Source organism: Neofelis nebulosa, chromosome 5 (genome assembly GCF_028018385.1).
Source record: "Neofelis nebulosa isolate mNeoNeb1 chromosome 5, mNeoNeb1.pri, whole genome shotgun sequence".
Lineage (NCBI taxonomy): Eukaryota > Metazoa > Chordata > Mammalia > Carnivora > Felidae > Neofelis > Neofelis nebulosa.
This window is the reverse complement of record NC_080786.1, coordinates 98,170,068-98,193,130: the sequence shown is the minus strand read 5'-3', so window position 1 is coordinate 98,193,130 and position 23,063 is coordinate 98,170,068. Positions and strand designations below refer to the sequence as shown.

At 36.0% G+C, this 23,063-nt stretch overlaps 1 protein-coding gene across 37 annotated transcripts in view; it reads right to left on the bottom strand.

Moving 5' to 3' along the window:
* ZBTB20 (zinc finger and BTB domain containing 20) overlaps nt 1-23,063 on the bottom strand; it is a 777,866-nt gene that overhangs the window by 571,403 nt on the left and 183,400 nt on the right. Inside the window, exon 4 of one of the 37 annotated variants that reach the window (XM_058732427.1) lies at nt 14,990-15,020. The exons of the other annotated variants lie outside the window; for them this stretch is intronic. The gene's annotated coding sequence lies outside the window, so the exon portion shown is untranslated. The remainder of the gene's footprint in view (nt 1-14,989; nt 15,021-23,063) is intronic. 37 annotated transcript variants of the gene reach the window in all.

Sequence of the window (23,063 nt, the reverse complement as noted above, 5' to 3'; positions counted from 1 at the left end):
GGAAGAAAGGTGCATTTCATAGGGCAATCCACAAACAGGCATAAATAAATAAATAAAAGTAAGCCTTGAATGTTCATTAACTTCAGGTTATAACAGCAATAGAAATGAGTGTTGTTTACCTACAAGAGAGAACACTAAAGTCGCACCAGATAGAATGCCCCAACCCAACACACTTTAAGAAAATTGCCAGTGATGTGGTATCAATACAGAAGGTAAAGGAAATTCTTCCAGCTCAGAGTATGCAGAGTTTACAACTAGACCTGAAACATATTTGTTTGTAGGTGGAAACTGTATTGCAACACGTAACCTCTGAGCTACTGTGACCCTTGAAAATATTTCATAATTCTTTCTGAAAGCAAACTGAAGTGTTTAATTTATATACTTCTGAACACAGTGAATGAAGGTAACATATTCAAGTCAGTGGGTCTACTGAGTTAACCCTTGCTGAAAAGCGTGTAGAGGAAATAATCCATTTGGATGGTGACTCAATGAAACACCATCTTCATACACTTCTGATGGGAGTGTTAATTGCTATAAATTTTCTGGAAAACGATTAGGTAATGTGTATCAAAATTTTTACCCAGTCGTTTCTAGTACTAGGAATCTATCTTACATAACTGGAAACCATAAATCTAAAAAAGAAAATCTGTATGATAGCAAAAAACTAAAAGCAAACTAAATGTCCAACAGTGGAAAAATAATTAAAGCATGCACATCCATGTAAAGGAATATTTTGCAACACTCCAAAAGGTAACTTGTGGTACTATAATATTATATAAGCATATAGGGTACCAGTTGCATAGACATACTGCAATTGTGTAGATGAGTACAAAAACAGAAAGAACACACAAAAATATTGAGTGATTATATCTGGATGATAAGACTATGGATAATTTTAATTTTTGCTTTTTTAGTTTTGTATATAGTTAAACTATACAGTAAACATTAGTTTTATAATAGGAAAAAATATTAGTTGGTAGGGTAGGAATAAAAGAAAAAAGTTACAGACTGCCATATGGAAATCATAAATCTAACCTTCATAAGTGAAGTAAATTAATTCAGTCACACATAAAATCCACAAAGTATACCTACAGTGAGAAACTCATTCACTGCTTCCTCAGAGGGGTACAGCCAGGGTCTCTTTCATCCCACTGCTTTAGAATCTACACCAGTAATTCAATAACACATTTTTAATCATCTTAGTTAAACTTTTTTAATTATGCAGAGTGAAATGATGGCAAGAACAATTTAGGACTGCAAATCTGTTCAACCTATTACAGACTAATTTATTCACTAAGTCAACAATATTTAGTGAGCATCTAGTACACGCAAAGGGTTGTATTTGGCATTATGATATGCTAACATAAAACAGAACATATCTTACCCTCATAGAGCTAACTATGTAAAAGTGCTAAAAAATATGTTCACACACCTTCCTATTAATTTTGCTGTCAATCCAACACTGTTCTTAAATAAGAAAGTCTTAAAAACAAACAAAAAACCAAAATAAAAAATATGTACATATAGCTCATATAACACAATACAGTTTAAGGTATTTAAACATCTGTATTTAAACAGATATGGTACATTTTATTTTTTATTTTTTAAATGCTTATTTTTGAGAGAAAGAAAGAGAGACAGAGGGAGAGAATGAGTAGGGGAGGGGCAGAGAGAGGGAGACAGAAGATCTGGGGCAGACTCCGTGCTGACAGCAGACAGCTCAACGTGAGGCTTGAACTCGCAAGCCTGTGAGATTATGACCTAAACTGAAGTCGGATGCTTAACCAACTGAGCCACCAAGGCGCCCAGATATGGTACATTTTAAAACAAGAAAGCATATATCAGACATCTCCTTTCATATTAGTGCACAACAACTGATACTTAGGTAACATTCAAGAAAATGTCATGAGTACATGAGTGTGTATCACTTATAAAATACCCTAATAAATTAAGTGTTTAGTTTTGTTTCTTACGTGATCTATTTTTTGTTAATACAGAATTATATAACAGGAGACCAGTTATGAAGGCATATTAACCCAACCTCAGATGCCAGATGTCTAACTAAGCTTGTCTCAGATTATGTAAGGCCACACAAAACATATGCACAATTATTAACAGCTATAGTTATTTATTGGCAACTAAAGTAAATAAGTGGTTACTTGCTAACCTTGCCAAATGTACTGTTACAATACTACCAGGGAAAGGAAAGGAGATAGGAGTGGACAGACTAAATGCTGAGGGGATCTCTAACAGCAGAAGGTGGTGATGGAGGTGGGTAAGACCATTTTTGTTGTGCAGATAAAGTGATGCAGCAGAGTTTCTCTTAATAGCAGCTCAGCTTCCTTTTGGCCTGTAAGCATAATGTAACCATCATGTGCCCTTCTGAAGCAAGTGACACACGATGGTTTTGAGGTTCGGTCAATGGGGTCAGCCTGTGTGAAGTGGTGCCAAGAATGGAGAGAAGCTACTCATATGACCAATTATCTGTAGTTCTGTCCAGAGTTCTGGACAGCATGAGAGTTATATGAGGTAGCACGGTGGTTACGAGATTAGCTTTTGCCATCAGACAAACCTGCAATTGAATTCCAGCTCCCGCTCTTCAACTGTGTGGTCTTGAGCAAGTGACATTTTCCCTGTCTGTCAAATGAAGATCATGTTACCTACCCTATAGGATTGTTTGTGCCTATTACATGTTAAAGGCATGTAATGGAACCAGCACAGTTCCTGCTATAAAGTAAGCATTGCTGAAGGGAGGCTATTAGTTTGGCCCCAGTTGTGTGAGAAAAAGAGAGGATGTCTGTCCCTTTAAGTTAAAGTGGTAAACTAAACAGCGAGTACGGAGATAGAAAGCTTACTCAAGATATCACTCTATATTCCACAGCTCATCCAGGAGCCAGTATGGATGTTCGCAGAGTATCTCTGAATCAGGAAAACACTGTAACAATAGTAATAGCCACAGTACCCAGCCCTAACCAGCTTTTTAAACCACCATTCCTATTACTGAAGAGGAAGGCAGTAGGATCTCAGTAATATATGCCCATTTTTCTGAGTGAAAATGAAAGTTTCTTTTCTTTTTTTTTTTTTTCTTATTTATTTTTGGGACAGAGAGAGACAGAGCATGAACGGGGGAGGGGCAGAGAGAGAGGGAGACACAGAATCGGAAACAGGCTCCAGGCTCCGAGCCATCAGCCCGGAGCCTGACGCGGGGCTCGAACTCACAGACCGCGAGATCGTGACCTGGCTGAAGTCGGATGCCTAACCGACTGCGCCACCCAGGCGCCCCTGAAAGTTTATTTTCCATACTTAGCTGAAACAATCCAGGAAATAGAAAATAAGGATGACATAAATGTAATTATTCAATTGGAATTAGGCCAAGGTGTTGTGGGCCCTTAACAATAACATGTGGCAGAATCACCTTTTCATGTTTTCTAAAGAGACCCTGCAAATGACCTGAGCTCACATAGAATACAAAGTTTGCAAATATAATGAAAAATATTATAGTCAGTTTTTCTCTCATGGTTTGGAATACGTAAGTGAGTGTATAATGATGTTGTTATGACAGTCCTGAGTTCTGTCTTGATTTGGAGGACAGCACAGATCTAGAACTGTTAAATGGTATCTTGAGAGTCCCTAGAATGGTTTGGGTCACATGAGGGTGAAGTTGCTATCAGCACCATTCCAGATGGAGATATACTACAGAGGATTTGTGTTAAGTTCTTTTTACTTGCAGGCTGGCACAGCTGTATTCCCCAGTGGGGACTGAATAAGTCCAATTCCATGCTGTGAAGTGCAGGAAAGTTTATCTTCCCTCTATACTGGTTAGGCCTGACTAGACATGGAAGAGGCGGGTAATCGGTGTTGCCTCCTGGGCCATTAATAAATTGAATAGCTAATTCATTTAAGGCACTGAAAAGGGCCTCAGCAGGGTCTGCAGGGGACAGTGGCTCCATAAAAGAACTCTGAACCTAAATTAGACTGCAGACCATTTCCCCAATGACCTAGTGAACATCCTTAGGAACATCTTAAGTGCTTTACATTTTAAGTTTGACCTATTTTGAGAAATGACATTATGTGATCCAAAATATTTTTATTTTATTTCATATGTGTTTACTTTTGGACCCACTACCGAGCTGAGCTTGGTGCTCTATCATTATTACATTGTTATTATAAAATGTTGAATTTAATCATCAATAGAGGCAATTTAATTTTTAAAATCGAGGTGCCCCAATTTCTGTGGTTTTATCTGAACAGAAAGCCTATGAAGAATAAGAGGAATTATAATTTTAAAAGTAGACTCAAAAAACTAGTTAATTATGCTTATTTTTATAAATTACTAAGCTAGATTTAGCCCTTCACACGTAAAAAAAAATCTATCTTCCTATCAGAAAGAGGAAGTATGAGAAGCAACAGTTATCTATTTATCTATTCTGTGAAATGGAAATAGATAAAGGGTAATAAGGAAGGAAAAGGGAACCATACAATAAACACCCATTAACCCAAGAGCACAGCAGGTCTGTCTAGACCTCCGGTCAGACCAGCTATAATGAAGCCACCACCTGTATGAAAACCTAAGCTTATAAAAAAAAAAAAAAAAAAAAAAAAAAAAAAAAAAAAAAAAAAAAAGTGAGGTTTGACTTTTCTAGTATTAATGGCTACCACTTAAAATGAAACAATATCAAATTTTATGTATAAACATGATGAATTTGAACTCTCACATAGAAGCCTGATCTATAATATATTATAAATAACTCTATTCTGTAATCCACTCTTCACAGTTTATTAAGGAGAAAATAGTTTTATTAAACAGATGATATCTTAAAATTTAAATTCTTTAAATCAAAGTTTCAGAGCTAGTCAAGAAAATGCACAAAACTAGAATTTAGATAAAAATTGAGAATTATTGACATTATGATTACGGAAAAAACTTATTCTTGGACAATGTGAAAGTTCTACTGACCTGCATGTACACATCCCTGGGGTATCAGTTTAGATATTTTCTTCCTCCAGAGTCTGAAGCCCTGTCCTTAATCTTGTCATAATAATCATAAGACTGCATTGTAATTGCCTTTAATATAAGACATGGGAACAGGGGTTTTGTCTCATTCATTGTTACATCTCTAGTCCTTAGTACAATACCTAAAAAATAGTAGGTATGGCTTAAATACTGGTTAAAGAAATACTGAATGAATTGGGTTACCATCTGTTCCCGATGATTAAGAAAATTTACACTGCATAAAAAAATTAAGGAATTACATTCCTAAACAAATTCTTTTTCAACTTTTAAAGGACTAACCTTCCAAACCTCTTTTTACTTTCCCCTCCTACTTTTCCTCTTATTCTGCAGAAAACTAAATGATGACAATCCTAGTCTCAAATATTCACAACAGATTAGAAAGCCTGGTTGGTGTGGCCCCAGGGTGGGCAGGGGAGAATGCTCCAAATCCCTCTTGTCCACAGACACATTGAGTCATAGTGCCCTAGAAGATTTCCGCAGTCCCTGACCAACTGCGTGCTTCTATTCTCTCTGAGAGGCCACCTCCAACTATTGTTTCTGAGACAGATCCTGCCATTATTTTATTCTTTTGTAGCATTTATAACAGTTTGGATTATTCATGTGGTCATGGGTTTATGTGTTTATTCTCTCTTTCCCCAACTAGGTTGTACACTCCATAGAGGTCACATTATTTAGTTTGGCACTCCACATCCAGGGTCTAGTTTTGTGCCTGACACACACAAAAACACTCAATTACTATTAGTCAGATGTATAAATATGAGGCTTGGAGCAGCAGGTTTCAATCAAAAGAGACTGTGAAATCTGGTAGGTAACAGCTACCCCTACCATTGTTTTTTCTACATTCCAACTCTGTCTACCACTTGGAAACCTCAGTGCTGTAAGAATGCTTTAATTATAAATTCCATTCAATCAACAGCAAGTCAGGAAAACTTCAGAAGCAATTCTAGGTAGGCTGAAGGTGGAATATCTAGGAGAAGGAATGGAATTATAATGAGAACAGCAACCACTTCCAATTAAAAGTTTGGGGTTTGAATTCCAGCTTCCTAAGTGTGTATCCTAGGGGAACCTACATAATCTCCCTAATACTGTTTCATCTTATTTAGAATGGGGGGATTTTATCTAAAACACGGAGTTTTTAATGGCAATTGAATGAGATTATATATATGAAAGCAGCTGGTAGTATAATTTATGGCATTTAGGAAAAGGGGCTGGCTACAAATTAGTTCCTTTGCATTGGCCAGCCAGTCTGCAGCAAGATAGAGAGATGATTTGACTAAAAGCCCAGGAACAGACATTTTGGATGGAGAAAAATGGAAGAAACAAGAGCTCAAAGGCAGAATAAAAGCAAGTAGGTGCTAAGGACTATAACTAAAAAAAGCATAAGACAGACTAGTAGGACTATAACAACAGAAATGGAAAAAGATTTTAACATGATAGAAAAATTGCCAAGAAATCTATTAGCTTTTCACTTACGTGATACAGCATTCCCCACATATAAATAAAATAATTGCCACTCTTATAGTTAGGAGAAAAATCGACTGAAATGTACATTAAACACATATTAGAGGTTTAACATTCTTCACATGATTTCATGTGCTGGAAACTCAACCCGTGTAAATATAGCCACGAACTTTATTATTTACTATGATAAAGTAACAGCATATCCTCCTGTATGTACTACCTGCAGAGGTATAAAAGGCAAATGTGTACTTGCTCTTTAGGTACAATTACAAGGCAGCACAATGTAGAAGTAGGACCTTTCTTTGCATTCTGTGCTTATCAGACAGTGGCTACCATCACTGAAAAAGAAACAGTATCATGAAAACTTCATTAGAAATTCTTTTTTCCACTCTTAGGTGCTTTCATTTTTCTCACTGCTCTAGTGAGTGACTTATGTCAGCTCCCTTGTTAAAACTGTTTTCTAAATCAGTGTCTTTCTCATCCGTGTGTGTGTGTGTGTGTGCGTGTGTGTGTGTGTGTGTGTGTGTATTCTTTGAACTGTTCTTACACAAATCAAAAAAGAGAGTAAGAGGTCTTAGATGCACTGCATACCAAAAGTAACCACCATGGCTCCATACTTGCACCTCAAGGAATGCTGATCTGGTGTCAAAAAGTTTACCAAAAGAGTCCTTTTGAGTTTATAGCATTTGCCCACCTGTGGTGATAAAATGTTTTCTAAAGTCTATGTTCTCTTCAAGACTGTCATCTTCATGAGGGCTGAAATCGTGTCTATTTTTCTATCTTTCATAGCATCACGACTTCATTCAGGGATAGGCACCCAATATACAGCCATTGAATATTTCATTCACTTATTAAACAAAAATCTATTGAGTATTTACTATGTACCAGTCATTTCTCTCGATAGCAAAGATACAGGAATGAATAGATGAAAACTTCTGGTCTCATGGAGATTACATTTTTGTGTGGCAAGTGACAATAAGCAAGAAAAAAAAATAAAATATATACAATAATAGACAATCATCCATATTATGGAATTAAAAAAAAAGTTGGGAAGAGGAAAATAAATGTTGGGATGGAGGAATTGGGGGGTAAAATTTTAGAAAGGGTAATGGGTGATGATATCATTGAAAGATCACATTCAGGTAAAGACCTGAAATAAATCAGGGAATGAGTTAGGAAGATATTCTTAAAGAACAGGTATTCAAGCCAAAGAAATAGAAGTCGAAAGGCCTTCTAGGAGGAATATGCTCTTCTGTTTCCTATAAAATGTCAGGCTAGATTCATAGAGGAATGTTCCTTTTATAACCCAGAGGTGCTACATTTAAAAGAGAAAACACACAAACACATATACAAACAGAGTCTTTTAAATGTTTGATCTCACAAGAAAGAAATTAAAATTCCAAAAAGATAGAAACAAAAAGGAATATAAAGGACAGGGCATTTGGCATATTACTAGGATGCTGCCACAACACTCAAGGGTTTTATGCAATTCAGTAATTGCATATTTAGTCAGAGACACAAAGCAAGTTTATGATAACTGGAATCATAGAGAATGGCAACCAAGTAAGATACCTGGACTACCTAGAAGAAGCAAATCTACTCTGCTAGAACAACTTCAACAAAGCATACTGCAATGAAAAAGAACTCACATAGCAAAAATATCAAACACATGAAGAAAGGTTTTCCCATAAATAAGTCAGAAGATACAAAAGTGCTTTATATTAAATATGATCATTAAGTTAGAAAATGAACAGAGCACAGTCTTAAGAACTGAAGTAACAACAGTAATCTCAGATTTAGTGGGGCAAAATGTTTAAGATGCTAAGAAATTTAAAAAGAAAAGGGTGAAAATAAGGAGGAAAAACCTAAATAGGTAGATTTGATTAAAAAATAAAGAGATTCTGGGTGGCTCAGTTGGTTGAGTGTCCGACTTTGGCTCAGGTCATGATTTCATGGTTCATGAGTTTGAGCCCCATGTCGGGCTCTGTGCTGAGAGCCTAGAGCCTGCTTAGGATTCTGTGCCTCCCTATTTCTCTGCCCCTCCCCTGCTCATGCACATGTGCTTGCTCTCTCTCTCTCTCTCTCTCTGAAAAATGAGTAAACATTTAAAATTTTTTTTAAAATAAAGAGATTCATAGAATTGAATTTTTTATTAAAATTAAGGTCTGAAATGAGGCTATACATCACATTAGACACAGCTAAAGGAAGAATTACTGAACTGAAAGATAATTCCAAGGAATTTACTCAGAATAAAAGGGTGAAAAACATAAAAAAGACATTAAGGAATACAAGAGACAGAACAAAAGATCTAATATATGTCTAAAAAGTATTTGAGAATGAGGGTAGTCTGAATTTTAAAAAGTCCTACTAAATGCTGTTTACGAGAGACTTAGCTAATACATAACAAGAGAGAATGTTTGAAACTACAAGAAAGGTAAAAACTGAGGTAGGCATATTAAAGCTTAATAAACCAGATTCTAAGTAAAAGCATTATTAAAAAATAAAGATAGCCATTAAATAATGAAAATGAAACAGTTCATAACAAGACATAGTAAATTGTTTAAGCATCTAACAGCACAGATGTAAAATATATAAAACACAAACAGCAAAATTCTTAATCATAGTACAAAATTTGGTCATATGTCTATCACTAATTCTAAGAGAAAGCAGGCAAAAAAAAGTAATGATAATTTAATAAGGCAGATCTAATTATAAATATAAAACACTACACCTAAGAATTATAAGATACACATGCCTTCAAAGCACGCATGAAAAATGTGCAATAATTGACCTTATGTCAAGCCACAAAGTAAGTCTCAACACATACTAAATAATTAAAATCATTAATTATCTCCTCTAAGCACAGTTAAATTTATATTTAATAACAAAAACATAGTCTTGCCCCCTAAATACCTGGAATAACTGGAATTTTTCTTAAATTAAAACTTCATAAAAATCATGGGTCAAAGACTAATGAAAATTCAAAAATTACAGAAAAAAATAGAACTTAATGAAAATGAATAAAACAACAAAACTCACAGGATGCAGCTTAAGCAAAGAAAAATGTATAGCTATAGATTTTTATGTTTAAAAAAACTAAAATTATCAAGTTAGAAAAGGTAGAATAAAGTAAAACCAAAAATGTAAGAGCAGAAAAATTACAAAATAATATCAGAAATAAGTGAAATAAAAAAACATACAGATAGTCAACAAAATAAAATTTGGTTCTTTGAAAAGATTAATAAAATAAAATTTTGGGAAGTTTTATTAAAAAGAGAAGGTACAAATAAACAGCATTAAAAAGGAAAAAAAAAGAACAAATCTGTTTAGAGATTTAAAATGATTACTGAATACCATGAACAACTTTATGCTATTATTTAAGCTAAATATTCAAGCTATTTTAGAACTTCCATGAAAAGACAATTTTATTGAAAAATTTTAACTTGCTTGAGAGGAGTCAGAAAACCTAAACAGACTATTGTAAATAAAAATATTACATAAGGAGTTAGAAACCTACACACACACACACACACACACACACACACACACACACGCTCATGGCCCAAATACATTTAAAGACTTCAATAAACCTCCAAATCCAGTTATGGTCTCTATTATAAAAACTACCAGCAAAAACAGGAAAGTATGTCAACTTACTGTATAAGACTATTAACAATCACTAGATAAAGGTGTTATGAGAAAGGAAAATTATTTGCAATAATGAAAATTAAGAGAGACAACCAAGCAAAGAACACTCAGGAAAAAGATTAGAACAGCTATCATTTATATAGCCCCTATCAGGTGCTTTTTCAAGAGTTTGTGTGTGTGTATATATATGTGTGTGTATATATATATGTATGTATACATATGTATATGTATACACACATAATCTATAAATCAGCCATGTGAGGGAGTTTTATTTTCATCTTTATCACTATTTTATAAAAGAAGAAAATGAGGCTCAAGTGATGCTCTTTTCTTTGAGACAAGAAACTACCTCAAGGTCAAAGATCTAGCTAATAAATAGCAGAGCTTAGTTTTAGCAGACTAAAGCCTATTACTTAAACACTACCTTCTACTGTTTCCTCATCTTTCTAAAAGTAAATTTAAAAAAAACCTAAAACTAAATCTGATTTTGAATGCAATATAATTTTGGCTTTCAGCAGCTTTATTATGATACTCTTAGACATTGTTTTCTTAAATGTATTGTGTTTTGAGTTAACTAAACCTTGAAAATCTATATATGTCTCTTGCAAAATTTGGGAAGTTTTGACCTTTATTCTTAAAAAAATTACAATATTTTTTCTGCCCTATTCTTATTCTTTAATTACCTATATGCTAATCTTTTTTTTTTTTTTTTTTTGCTAGATCTTTTAAAATGTCCTTCAGGCTTCTGAGGTCCTACTTATTTTTTTTCCATTCTTTCTCTCACTCCTTTCTAGATAGGATGCTTTTTATTGAACTATCTTCAAGTTCATCAACTTCTTCTGTCACTTCTATTAATGGTATTAAGCCTATTAATAATTTATTTCAGATAATGTATTTTTCTGTTCTAAATTTTCCATTTGGTTATATGTTTATATATATTATATATATGTAATATATATGCATTTCTCTTTGAGATTTCCTATCTTTTTATTCATTTCAACAGTATTCTCTTTCACCTCACTGAGCACAGGTAAAATAGCTACATTTTTTTTAAGTTTATTTATTTATTTTGAGACAGAGAGAGTGTGTGTGTGAGCAGGGAAGGGGCAGAGAGAGAGGGAAAGAGAATTTCTTTAAAATTTTTTTTTTCAACGTTTTTTATTTATTTTTGGGACAGAGAGAGACAGAGCATGAACGGGGGAGGGGCAGAGAGAGAGGGAGACACAGCATCGGAAACAGGCTCCAGGCTCCGAGCCATCAGCCCAGAGCCTGATGCGGGGCTCGAACTCACGGACTGCGAGATCGTGACCTGGCTGAAGTCGGACGCTTAACCGACTGCGCCATCCAGGCGCCCCTGGGAAAGAGAATTTCAAGCAGGCTCTGCACTGTCAGCATGAAGCCTGACACAGGGCTTGAACTCAGGAACTGGAGTTCATGATCTGAGCCGAAACCAAGAGCCGGCCACTTAAGTAACTGAGTCACCAAGGTGCCATTGGAATAGCTACTTTAATTTTCTTGCCTGATAATTCCAACATTTGGGTCCTTTCAGGATTGTTATCCATTGATTTTCCTTTAGAGTTTTTGTTTTTTGTTTTGTTTTATTCATATTTGACTCATTAGGGTTTTATCTTGGACATTTTCAATGTTAATTGTGGATACAGTGAATTCTGGTATATAGAGCCAAAGAGTACTGATATTTTTGTTTTAACAGGCCATTAACTTGCTTCGTCTCAAACTGCAAACTCTGTCCTGTTCAGATCTCAGTTGATTGCTTTCAGGATGTCATATACATATGTTTTTCAGGAGGCAGCCATAGTTAGGCAGGGTTTATATACAGAATTTGAGATTCTCCTATCTCTATCTCTTTCCTTTCCTGAATTGCCCCTTATTCTCTGGCATCTGTACCCATTTCCAGGATTCCTCCAATCAGAAAGCAGTGGGCTTTCTTTTGGAGTTCAGTTGCCCTGTTGCCACCAGAGCTATAGTTACCCTCAGGAAAAGCCACAAAAATGTGAAACCACCCCACCCCATTCCAGTTGCTTAATCCAAGTTTCACTCTCCTCAAAAATCTTCCTACTATTGTTCATTCTCCATAACCTTTGATCATTGTATTGTTTTTTGTTTTGTTTATTTTTCTTTTGTTTTTTGCTTTTGTTCAGAGTTTTGTTCAGTTGTTATTTGCAGGTGGGGTGTTGGTTAGAAGTTCTTTCTTTATACCAGAAGCAAAACTCATATATTATTATTAATTGGGGGAACAGAAAGCTCTTAAAAAGTATCAAGAAGTATAGATAAAAATTGTAGTAAATGGGCTAGTAATATGTCACTTGCTTCTGGAAGAGGCCTGAACACATGAAGAAAAGGGGCAATAAAGTGGGTAATAAACTTAAAAAAATATGTGCCACCAAATGAGTAAGAATAAAAGTGAAATGCATATACATCAAATCCTCAAAAGTTTTGGAAATGGGAAAAAATGTCAGTCATATGTTCCAAGACCAACATTTTTCATCAAATCTCAGAACCAAAGTAAGGAAAACAAATAGATAAAAGAACTTCTGTTCAAAGAGGGTTTTTTTTGGTCAAGATTTACATTAACCCACAACATATCTTAAAGTTTGAAAAACTGTCTCAAGAACTGACAATGATTAAGTTCCCAACTAAATTATATTTTCTAAATTAAAAACAAGCACCTACTCAAATGTAACTTTTTTTTAAATGAAACTAAAGCACATTCACTTTATAGATGAAAATAGAGCCCATACATCTTTATCGTTACAAGATCTGTTTCCAGACTTGATACATTATAGGACATGATAATATCAGGCAATGAGAAAAAAAATCTCATTGAAAACTCAGCAAAAATCTAATTTCTGCAAGAGATCTATCATTGGAAGTAATTTCACTATACTCCTTTCTCCTTTGGTATACCTCTGGATCTAACTGCATCAGGGTACAATGAAATATACCTTCAGCTATCAGAAGATATGGTTCCACCATCAAGCAGCTGAGGGATCTTGGACAAGTCCCTTCACCTATCAAAGCTTTAATTTGCTTATCTGAAATGTGAGGCCAGAACACATGGTTTCCACTCTCTAACTGCAGCATTCTATGACGATATACATAGTCTTATTTCTGGATTTTTCAATGTTATGGGCATTATTGTATGATTTCTGCATAACAGATATGGCAAATTCCTCAGATCCCAGGCCTATGGAAAAGATTTAGGAAGAGATAGATTATCCTCATTACAAAGGAGAGTTAGGCAGGCTTCCACATACAATTTCTAGTAAATCATCAACTGACATCTGAAGTTGCCATGTCTCCAAAGATAAGAACTGTATTTACATCAGTACTTCAGGTGAGTGGGATAATTTCTTGAACGGTGTGTTAACATAATTTTAATGTGAAGATTAAGCAATTGGACATTTATTATGAATTTCAAGGAAATGATGTTACAATATTAAGATTCTGAGAACTTTAGATGTATCTCCTTATAAAAACTGCTTACTTGTGATGAGCGCTACGTGTTATATGTAAGTGATGAATCACTGGGTTCTAGTCCTAAAACCAATAGCACACTGTATATTAGCTAACTTGAATTTAAATAAATAAGTTAAAAAAAAACACTCTGCTTAGAACCAAAAAGTGTTATAAGCAGTGCAATGTTCTTGAGAACTGCCTGAATTACATTCATTCAAATAACCTTAACAAATATGCATTACACACCTGGTTGGTACAAGGTGCTATACTGTTCGCTGTTCACACATACATATAAGAAAGAATTTTATGCCTGCCTTTAGGGAGCTTATAATTTATCAGAAGCAATGCATATTAGAAGGCATCCAGACATAAATAAGAATAGTGCATAGCAAGAAAAGGTAAATACAATGAAGGAGGAAAACAGAGAACCCTGTGCTTCAGGCTTTGCTCCCAGCAGAGAACTAAACAAGTGGGAATGAGGATCACACTGCAGGAGGTGGCCAACCAGATAGCCTGAAGGACACTCAGAGTTAGCTAGTGAAGCTGGAAATAGGGGGATTGCTAGAGGAGCCTGGAGAAACAGGCAGAGCTGTGGACCTAGAAGACCAGCAATTAGTTGAAGATCTGACAGGTGGCAACTTGGAAGATAAAATTCCTATATTCCTATCCTGAAAGGACCCAAGGATGATTCTGTGCAGCTGGGAGTTGAGAAAGGATAGAAGTGAAGTAAGTTTTCTGTTATGGGAACAAGATTCTTCCAAGTTAAGGAAATATGAGCAAAACCATAGAAGAAGAAATTTTGAGTTTGTCAAGTTTTCCGCCTCATGACCATGTCAATATAAGCAGAAATTATATGAACAAGTAACAGGTTTTTATCAGTTTACAAATTCTGGCAGGCTAAATTAAACCTGAAGACGAGGACAAAATTACCTTCAAGTTCCTGTTTACAACTTTCTATTCCCTAAAAGGCTATTTATATAGGTCATATGTGCAATTCAGTTGCATCCTTTCTAAATAATTCTATTTAAATGTGAAATGGTTGGACTCAAATATCACTGGTCTTCATTTTGTTTTGAAAGGACAGTAAGAACAAATTAATCTATAATCACACTAATGATAAGAATCAGAATTTTAACTCCTTCCTTTGAAATGAAGAGGCAAATACTTTAGCCAAGAGCTTGCAAGTTTAATTTACAATTCACAAAAATCTACAAACATAAATCAAGTGATGAGAATTTCCCTTATCCTTACTTGAATATCACTGTAATATTTTGAATATCAGTTTTAACAAAATGAATAAGAGCGCAACAGAGTTCAGATGAAGCTTATTTCTTGCCAATATCCATATGAATGCCAAATACCATCCAAGCAGATTGTGTGGCTACTTACTACAAATGAATCCTCTTGCACTCCATTCAAACTAAAAAAAAAAAAAAATTCCTCAGATTGGGCACTTGCCACTAGTTAGAGTCCCCCTAGTCACTGCTTCATAGTGAACAAGATCTAAGAGAGACACAGTGACCTGTTGAGGCCACCTCGGTACCATATTGTAGATCACTCATGTTGTGCTTCTTCAGAAACAAGCTATGAATAGTAGAAAGAGAGGGTATGTTACACTTTGCCTGTGAATCTTGCTTTTTGGATGGAGGAAGGAACAATGAAAAAAAGGAAACCAATATTTAGTTACGCTCTGTTTTGGGCTAGCCACTTAGCAAATGTTTTGCTATTTAATTATCACAATCAAAGGAGGTATTAATCCCATGTGATGTAAGAAAGGAGTGGAGTTCAAAAAGCCAAGTTATTTTTGTGACATCATGTGTCATCCCAATTTGACTCTGAAACACCTGTTCTTTCCCATACATCTTATTTTTGTTCATTATCCACTTCTAAAAGGTAGCATACTTCCTTAGGATTGCAGCTCTGGTTGGCAGAAGAGTCCCCTCAAGCTGTTTTCGGGCAACTTGTTCAGGGGTTGTGCACTGATTGTGTTAATGGTCACCTCCTCTCCAGGTCTAGTGTCATGGATCACCTATAACAAAACAAACTGAAGGAGTATTTGCCTATGTACAACCAAGAGAGTTGATTTCAAAAGTGCTGAGCCTCACAACTAAGATAGTGGCAGCAGCCTGTACAGAGGCTGATCAATGAAATCATGTTTTTGTTCCACTGGTTTCTGTTCTTTGGAGTCCCCAGGGTGCACTCTATCACTGTTGGATCTATGACTATAGTCTCCTTTCCTTCCAAGCTTCTCTCCAAGCCATACTTATCATGTCTAGTTTTTTGATATCACAGATATTGTCAAACCTTAGGCCTCATAAATTTTCTACTCTTTTATATTGTCTTTCTATCCTAGCCCCAACCCCATAACACATAACTTTCTTCTTTTGTTAATACCCTCCATTCACTTTCTGATTTTGCTTCATTTATCAAGCTCTCTTGGTTGAGATTCTAAGATGGGAAATTTAGTGTAAGTAGTTTATTTGGGAGACAACCCCAGGAAACACTAGTAGGGAATAAAGGAAGTGAAGCAGAGAAGGGAAATAGACTGTCAGCAAAGATAACCATCAACAGTTCCTCAGATCCTTGTTGTTGAATGTTGCCCCTTATTTCAAAAGGCAAAGTTTAATAAGAGACTCTTAAATACAGAGAACAAACTGAAGGTGGATAGGGGGTTGGGGGGAGAGGGGAAAATGGGTGATGAGCATTGAAGAGGGCACTTGGGATGAGCACTAGGTGTTGTATGTAAGCGATGAACCATGGGAATCTACCCCAAAAACTAACAGCATACTTTACATACTGTAGTTAGCCAATTTGACAATAAATTATATTTAAAGAGGGTGGGCAGAGTCTGTTTCCCTTCATCTTGAATCAGGGTTGGACTTTGACCTTTTGACCACAGATTGCAACAGAGGTCACACTGTGCCTGTTCTGAACAAAGGCTGGAAGAGTCCTGGCGGCCTCCTCTTTTGCTTTCTTGAGATGCAGACACCATGTGAAGAAGCTCTGACTAGACTGGTGAATGATAAGAAGCCATGCGGACAGAAAGAGGTTCAGACAGACTCCAGCTATTCTAGCCACTGCACTGAGGCCTCAGACTTTGGTAAGTAAAGCCATTATGGATATTCCTGACTGAAACAGGCTTGCAGTAAAGTGCAGTTACATGTGTGACCTCTGGTATCAGTAGGCAGGAAAGAAGAATACCCCAGCTAAGTCCAGCCACCCCACAGTGCTATAAGAAATAGACCCTTATTGTTTTAAGTAACTAAGTTTGGGGGTAGTTTGTTACACAGCCATAAATGAAACATGTAGGAAGTCCATAAGGGGTACATTTATTAAGCAGCTTACTGCTATGGTGAATTGGAGCTCAATCTTACTGGGACATTTTGGCAAACAGTGCAGAACATGCTGACAGTTAGCCCATGTAAAGGGTGAGGGTCTTAATTTATCCAACAACTTGCCACCAATTATTTGCTTAAGGCTTCTTCTAGTGACATTAGTTCTTTGGCACTTGAAGCCTACCCAACATATTCACTCAACATCCAGAAAAAAAGCCTGGGAGAGAGTCACAAGTATCAGCCATAAGTCCTCAGTGACAAGATATGAGTGGTGGGGAGAAACAAAAAGAGTGCAGACACTGGTGAAGACCGGTTCTGGAGCACCTGCCTTCTCCACTCCTAGAGTTCAGAAGCTACAGAGGGTCTTATAAATGCACGGACTGTAACTACTCCCTCCACACTTAGCTGGGCCCAAAGCTGCTGAACAGTCCTCCTCTGTTTCCCTAAGCAACATCTCTCCACTTTTGTATATGATATCTATTTCAAATCTTCCCTCTTCCTGAAATCTAACACCACACCCTCTGTCCATTCAGTGTCTGCTACCCATCCTAGTGAGAATATAAAGGTCATTAGATCAACTTTTTTGGTAGCTTACTTACAAACCAATTCTGCTAATATCCATCTGTTCCCCCTTCCCTACCAATGCCAAAGGAAAGGACCAACTTCAATCCATCATTTACCCACCCACCTCTCTGTCACTGAAACCTTCTGCCTTAGGGCTTCTGCCCCTCTTATGTAATTGCCCAATCTCTCTCTCTCTCTCTCTCTCTCTCTCTCTCTCTCTCTCTCTCTCTCCCTCCCTCCCTCTCTCTCTCTCTCTCTCTCTCTCTCTCTCTCTCTCTCTCAACACACAAATATGATCAAGCCACTGAATTACTGAAATTCTACATACTTTTTTTCTCCCCTGACATATACTCATTTCTTCCTCACCCATCTGCCAGACTCTTCCCTGGCAAACTCCCCTTCACCCTTTAGCTAAACTTAGCTATTTCCTCCTCAGGAATGCCTTCTCTAACCCTGCTGTGCATCACTTCCCAAATCTCCGCTTACTCCCATCAGCGCAGCTGGCTGTCTATTGAAAGTTCCATGTCCCCTTTCCTGATATTCCCCCTTTTCCTCCCATTGGATGTAAGGTCCTCCAAATCAGATATTTGTCTTATAAATTTTTGACTACAGTCTCTCTACCTGGAACACATTGGGTGCTTAATACATATTTATTGAATAAATAAATGACTGGGGTCCTTTTATTCTCCTCTTCTTACCATTCCAGAGTAACTTAAGCGAGAGCTGCATTCAAGATATAAGCATGCTGTGGTCCTTCTTTCCATTCTCTTTTTTTTCTTTTTAGTCTTCTATAAAAAGGTATCATACTGACACCTTCTTTAATTTGTACACTGTTTAGTAAAATAAATAAATAAAATAACAGAGCAAAATGCATTTCCTTATTTGCTCAGAAGCTCAGAAATCCCTTGCTAACTTGGAACTTTTTGTCTTTTTATAATGCTATGGAGAAACAGACTTCAACACTGCTTTCTAAAATGGAATGTGTATTTCTTAACATCAAAACTTCACAATTTCTTAAGTTTCAAAAGGATTTTCATAGGTAAGAACATATACTTGTATATTCACAGTGAGCTTAAGAAAATTTTTCTAAAAAAATGTTAAACAACCTCCTTTTTTTTGTAGTCAAATTGACGAGCCTGTCAACATCAGTTTTTACAGTTATGGTTTTTATTTTCATCAAAAAATGAACCATCACCTTTAAGAGAAATGAAAAAACAATCAGTGTGGGTTTATGGTCACTTGAGGGCCCTCCTACCTAGTCTTAGAGTCATTTCTTAAACCATAGACCAGATTTCCTGGGAAAGGATTTGGAACAAGGAATATATTCTCTCTGCCTCCTCCCCACCACATTCTCATCGATTAGGGAATGTGAGACATTTTAAGTCTTTAATATGAAGTAAACCTCACTGCTTAGAATGCCTGAAATCCCTTTCCCACCATGCCACCCTTTGGAAGAGTGGGGGAGGAAAGGTGGCTTTTACAGGCTGGTCTTCAGGGAGATAAGAACATTGAAATGTTATTATTTTTATTTCCTGCCACCTCAAATTCAGAGTATTTTTGATATGATGAAGTCTTTCTATTCTTCACTAAAAACACCCTGCCAATTCAGATTGTTAAAATTTAAATTAAAGCAAAAAAAAAAATTTTTAAAGGTGAAATCAGATTAGCAAACCATCTGAAAAGCACTGTCATTTATAAAACTTGGTAAAATGTAGGAAGAAGCATATTTCCTACTCTATTTTCTTGGTCTGTGGATACCTGGGACATAATTCAGTTTTCCATCCCCTGTTCCCTGATCAGCTCACTCTTTGTTCAGCTCTATCTTCACTCTGGCATATAATTACTTCTTCAGCTCCTGTGCTATTTGGTTTTAAGCACCTCTTACCCCCAAGGCCTCATGGCTCTAAGGCACATTTAAATCTTTGTCTTTAAATGAGTAAAATAAAAGTCTTCACACCTAACAAGGAGAACTATGCTATCCACCTACACTCTAAATGCGCATGTTATAATTGTCTACCAGATCATAATGAGCATCTATCCATCCTCAAAATCAGAGAAAGGAGGACTCATTCTAGAGGTAAATTTACAATAAATGGTTTTATCCTCGATTAGCTATGTGTGTTTGGGGACACGGAGATTGGCACGTGCATAATTTAACCTAATAAGGATTGGATGATCAGGGACATCTTAGAAATAAAGGTGGGGGAAAGATAGTGGAAGAAAAACAAAAGAAAAAAGCAAGATTACTAACAGAAAAATATATAAGACAACAAAGTGAAGCCTTAACTCTCACCCAGCAAACTCGACATACTTACACACATCCTCATACTCACACGTGTGCATGCACAGGCACATGCACGTGCACAGACATACACACAGTGTAGTTATGTTAAATGTTAAATGTTAAAACATTAGGCCTTTCCTAGAGACCTACAGAAGGCCTGACTCTCTATTACTGCTGCTGCTAGAAAATCATAAATAGCATCTATGGTCTTAGTTTAGCCTTGAGTAATCAGTGATCATGATATTTGTTACATGTTCTTAATTTACCTCAGCCACTGGTAAATGAGTATTGAATGAGACTCTCATTTAAATACACTGTCAAAAAGAAGTATTTAAAAATAGGTATTATAAATATAAACTATATGAAAAGTTTTTAGTGAAAAAATGAATAAATTTTAATAGATCTCAAATGAAAAACAAGAGATATTTAATCTCATGAAGGAAATACAAATTTAAAAAGTGAAATACCATTATTTCATCTATCAAATCAATGAAAGTTAAAAAAAAAAAAAAAGGAAAGAAAAATCCAGTGTTGAAAAATTACACTTCAGTGAGGATGGAAACTGGTACAAAGTTTTTTGAAGGAAAATCAAGCACTCTGTATCAAGAGTGTGAATAACGATTATCTGCTGTGTCGGTTTGGGTCCTCTGGTGCCAATGCCAATTGGGTGTGTAGGATACTTACTAAGGCAATAGACTGTGAATGATAAAGAGTGAGAGACTTAGCCAAGGAGAATTGTGAGGCTGTGAGGCAAGTGTGACACCGATAAAAGAAAAGAGGGGAGAAGAGTTTCGCACGCAGAGCAGCTCTGAGAAAGTCTTAGCCAGGTTGGTGGGAAATCCTTGAGTCAAAACTGCCCCTCAGAAGAATCTCACATCGCAAAGAGTGAGTACTCCAAATAAGGTTGGTTACTGCCTAGGAGCAGCCCAGGGTAAGCACATGGATGCCTGAGTGCTTTGGTGAACCTAAAAGTATGGCATCTGGAAGCTGCTAACTACCCATACTGTCGAGAACAGCTTCTCTTGAAAAGAGATCCAAAAATGGCATTGTCATGGTCAAACATATGACTTTATTCCAAATCTAGGAATTTATCCTAAGGAAACAAACTAAATACTAGGGGACAAAACTTTCTACACAAAAAGCTCATCATATTCTTTTTAAAAATAGCTGAATCTGGAAACAATTTAAATATCTAAGTATAATGATTAAATCACTATGGTATATCTACTCAGTAGAATATGCTGTAGCTATTAAAATGGAAAAGCCACCTATGTTTTCAGTCAAATTTAAATATTAGACACAACATAGTGTAATCATTAAAATTAAAACCTTTGAAAAGACTGGGAGAAAGTGAACCAATATAGTGATATAAATATTTTTCTTTGAGACTTTTAAATTTTTCCAAATTTTATTCTTTAATAAAGAAATCTTTATTTGGAGGAATGAGGTATGAAAAATGAAAGAAAAAAACATGATATTTAAAAGGATTTATAATGGAAAGTAAATAAGAAAAACATTAAGATATAGAAAAAAACCAAATAAAACAAATACAAGTTTGATGAAAACTATCTTTAAGAATTCTAGAAAATGGCTTCCCGGATTCAACACAGTAATTTTTTTCTTAAATGTAAAATGGCTTCATGGAGTCAACACACTATTTTTTTTTAATGTTTATTTATTTTTGAGGGAGACAGAGACAGAACGTGAGCAGAGGAGGGGCAGAGAGAGGGAGGGAGACACAGAATCCAAAGCAGGTTCCAGGCTCTGAGCTGTCAGCACAGAGCCCTATGTGGGGCTTGAACTCATGAGCCGTGAGATCATCACCTTAATTAGCATATTAGATCATGACTTGAATAGCATATTCATTTTTCAACTTAGAATTGAACAATTTTCTGAGAGTTATCATATGCCGGGAACTATGCAGGTAACTCAAAGGTCACAGAGTAATGTGATAAAATGTTTGCTTTACCCTGTATAGGCATACCTTGTTTCATTGTGCTTCACTGTATTCTGCTTCACAGATACTGCAGTTTTTACAAATTGAAAATTTGTGGCAACACTACATTGAGCAAATCTATCAGTGCCATTTTTTTTCTGACAGCATTTGCTCCCTTCATGTCTGTGTGTCATATTTTGATTAATTCTTACAAGATTTCAAAATTTTTCATAATTATTATTTTTGTTGCTCTGTGATAAATGCTCTTTGATGTTACTATTATAATCATTTTGGGTCAACACCAACTGTACCCATATAAGACAGCAAAATTAATTGATAAATGTTGTATGTCTTCTGATTGTATGTGTTCTGACTGCTCCACTGACCATTCCCCCATCTTGTTCCCTTTCCTTGGGCCTCCCTATTCCCTGAAACACAACATTATTGAAATTAAACCAATTAATAACCTCAAGACAGCCTCTAAATGTTCTAGTGAAGGGAAGAGTCACATGGCTCTCATTTTAAGTCAAAAGATAGAAATGATTAAGTTTAGTGAGAAAGTCATGTCAAAAGCCAAGATAGGCCAAAGGTTAGGCCTCTTGCTTGGCCAAATTTTGGATGCAAAGGAAAAGTTCTTGAGGGCAAATTTAAAAAATAAATAAATACTTATGAAATGATGAAAAACTACTCCAGTGAACACAGAAATGATAAAAAAAAATAAAACAGTCTTATTACTGATATGGAAAAAGTTTCAGTGGTCTGAATAGAAGATCAAACCAGCCACAACACTCCTTTAAGCCAAAGCCTAATCCAGAGCAGGGCCCTAACTTTCAATTCTGGGAAGACTGAGAGAGGTGAGGAAGCTGCAGAAGAAAAGTCTGAAACTATGAAGTTGGTTCATGAAGTTTAAGGAAAGAAGCCCTCTTTTCATCTTTAACATAAAAGTGCAAGGTGAAGCAGCAGGTGCTGCTGTAGAAGCTGCAGCAAGTTATCCAGAAGATCTAGTTAAGATAATAGATGAAGGTGGCTGCATTAAACAACAGATTTTCAATGCAGATGAAACAGCCTTCTATTTGAAGAAGACACCATCTAGGAGTTTCATACCTAGAAAGGAGAAGTCAATCCCTGAAAGCTTCAAAGAACAGTCTGACTCTCTTGTTAGGGTCTAGGACAGCTGGTGACTTTAAATTCAAGCCAATGCTCACTTACCATTCCAAAAAATCTACAGCCCTTAAGAGTTCTGCTAAATCTACTCTGCCTATGCTCTGTAAATAGGACAACAAAGCTTGGATGAGAGCACATGTGCTTACAACATAGTTTACTGAATATTTTAAACCCACTGTT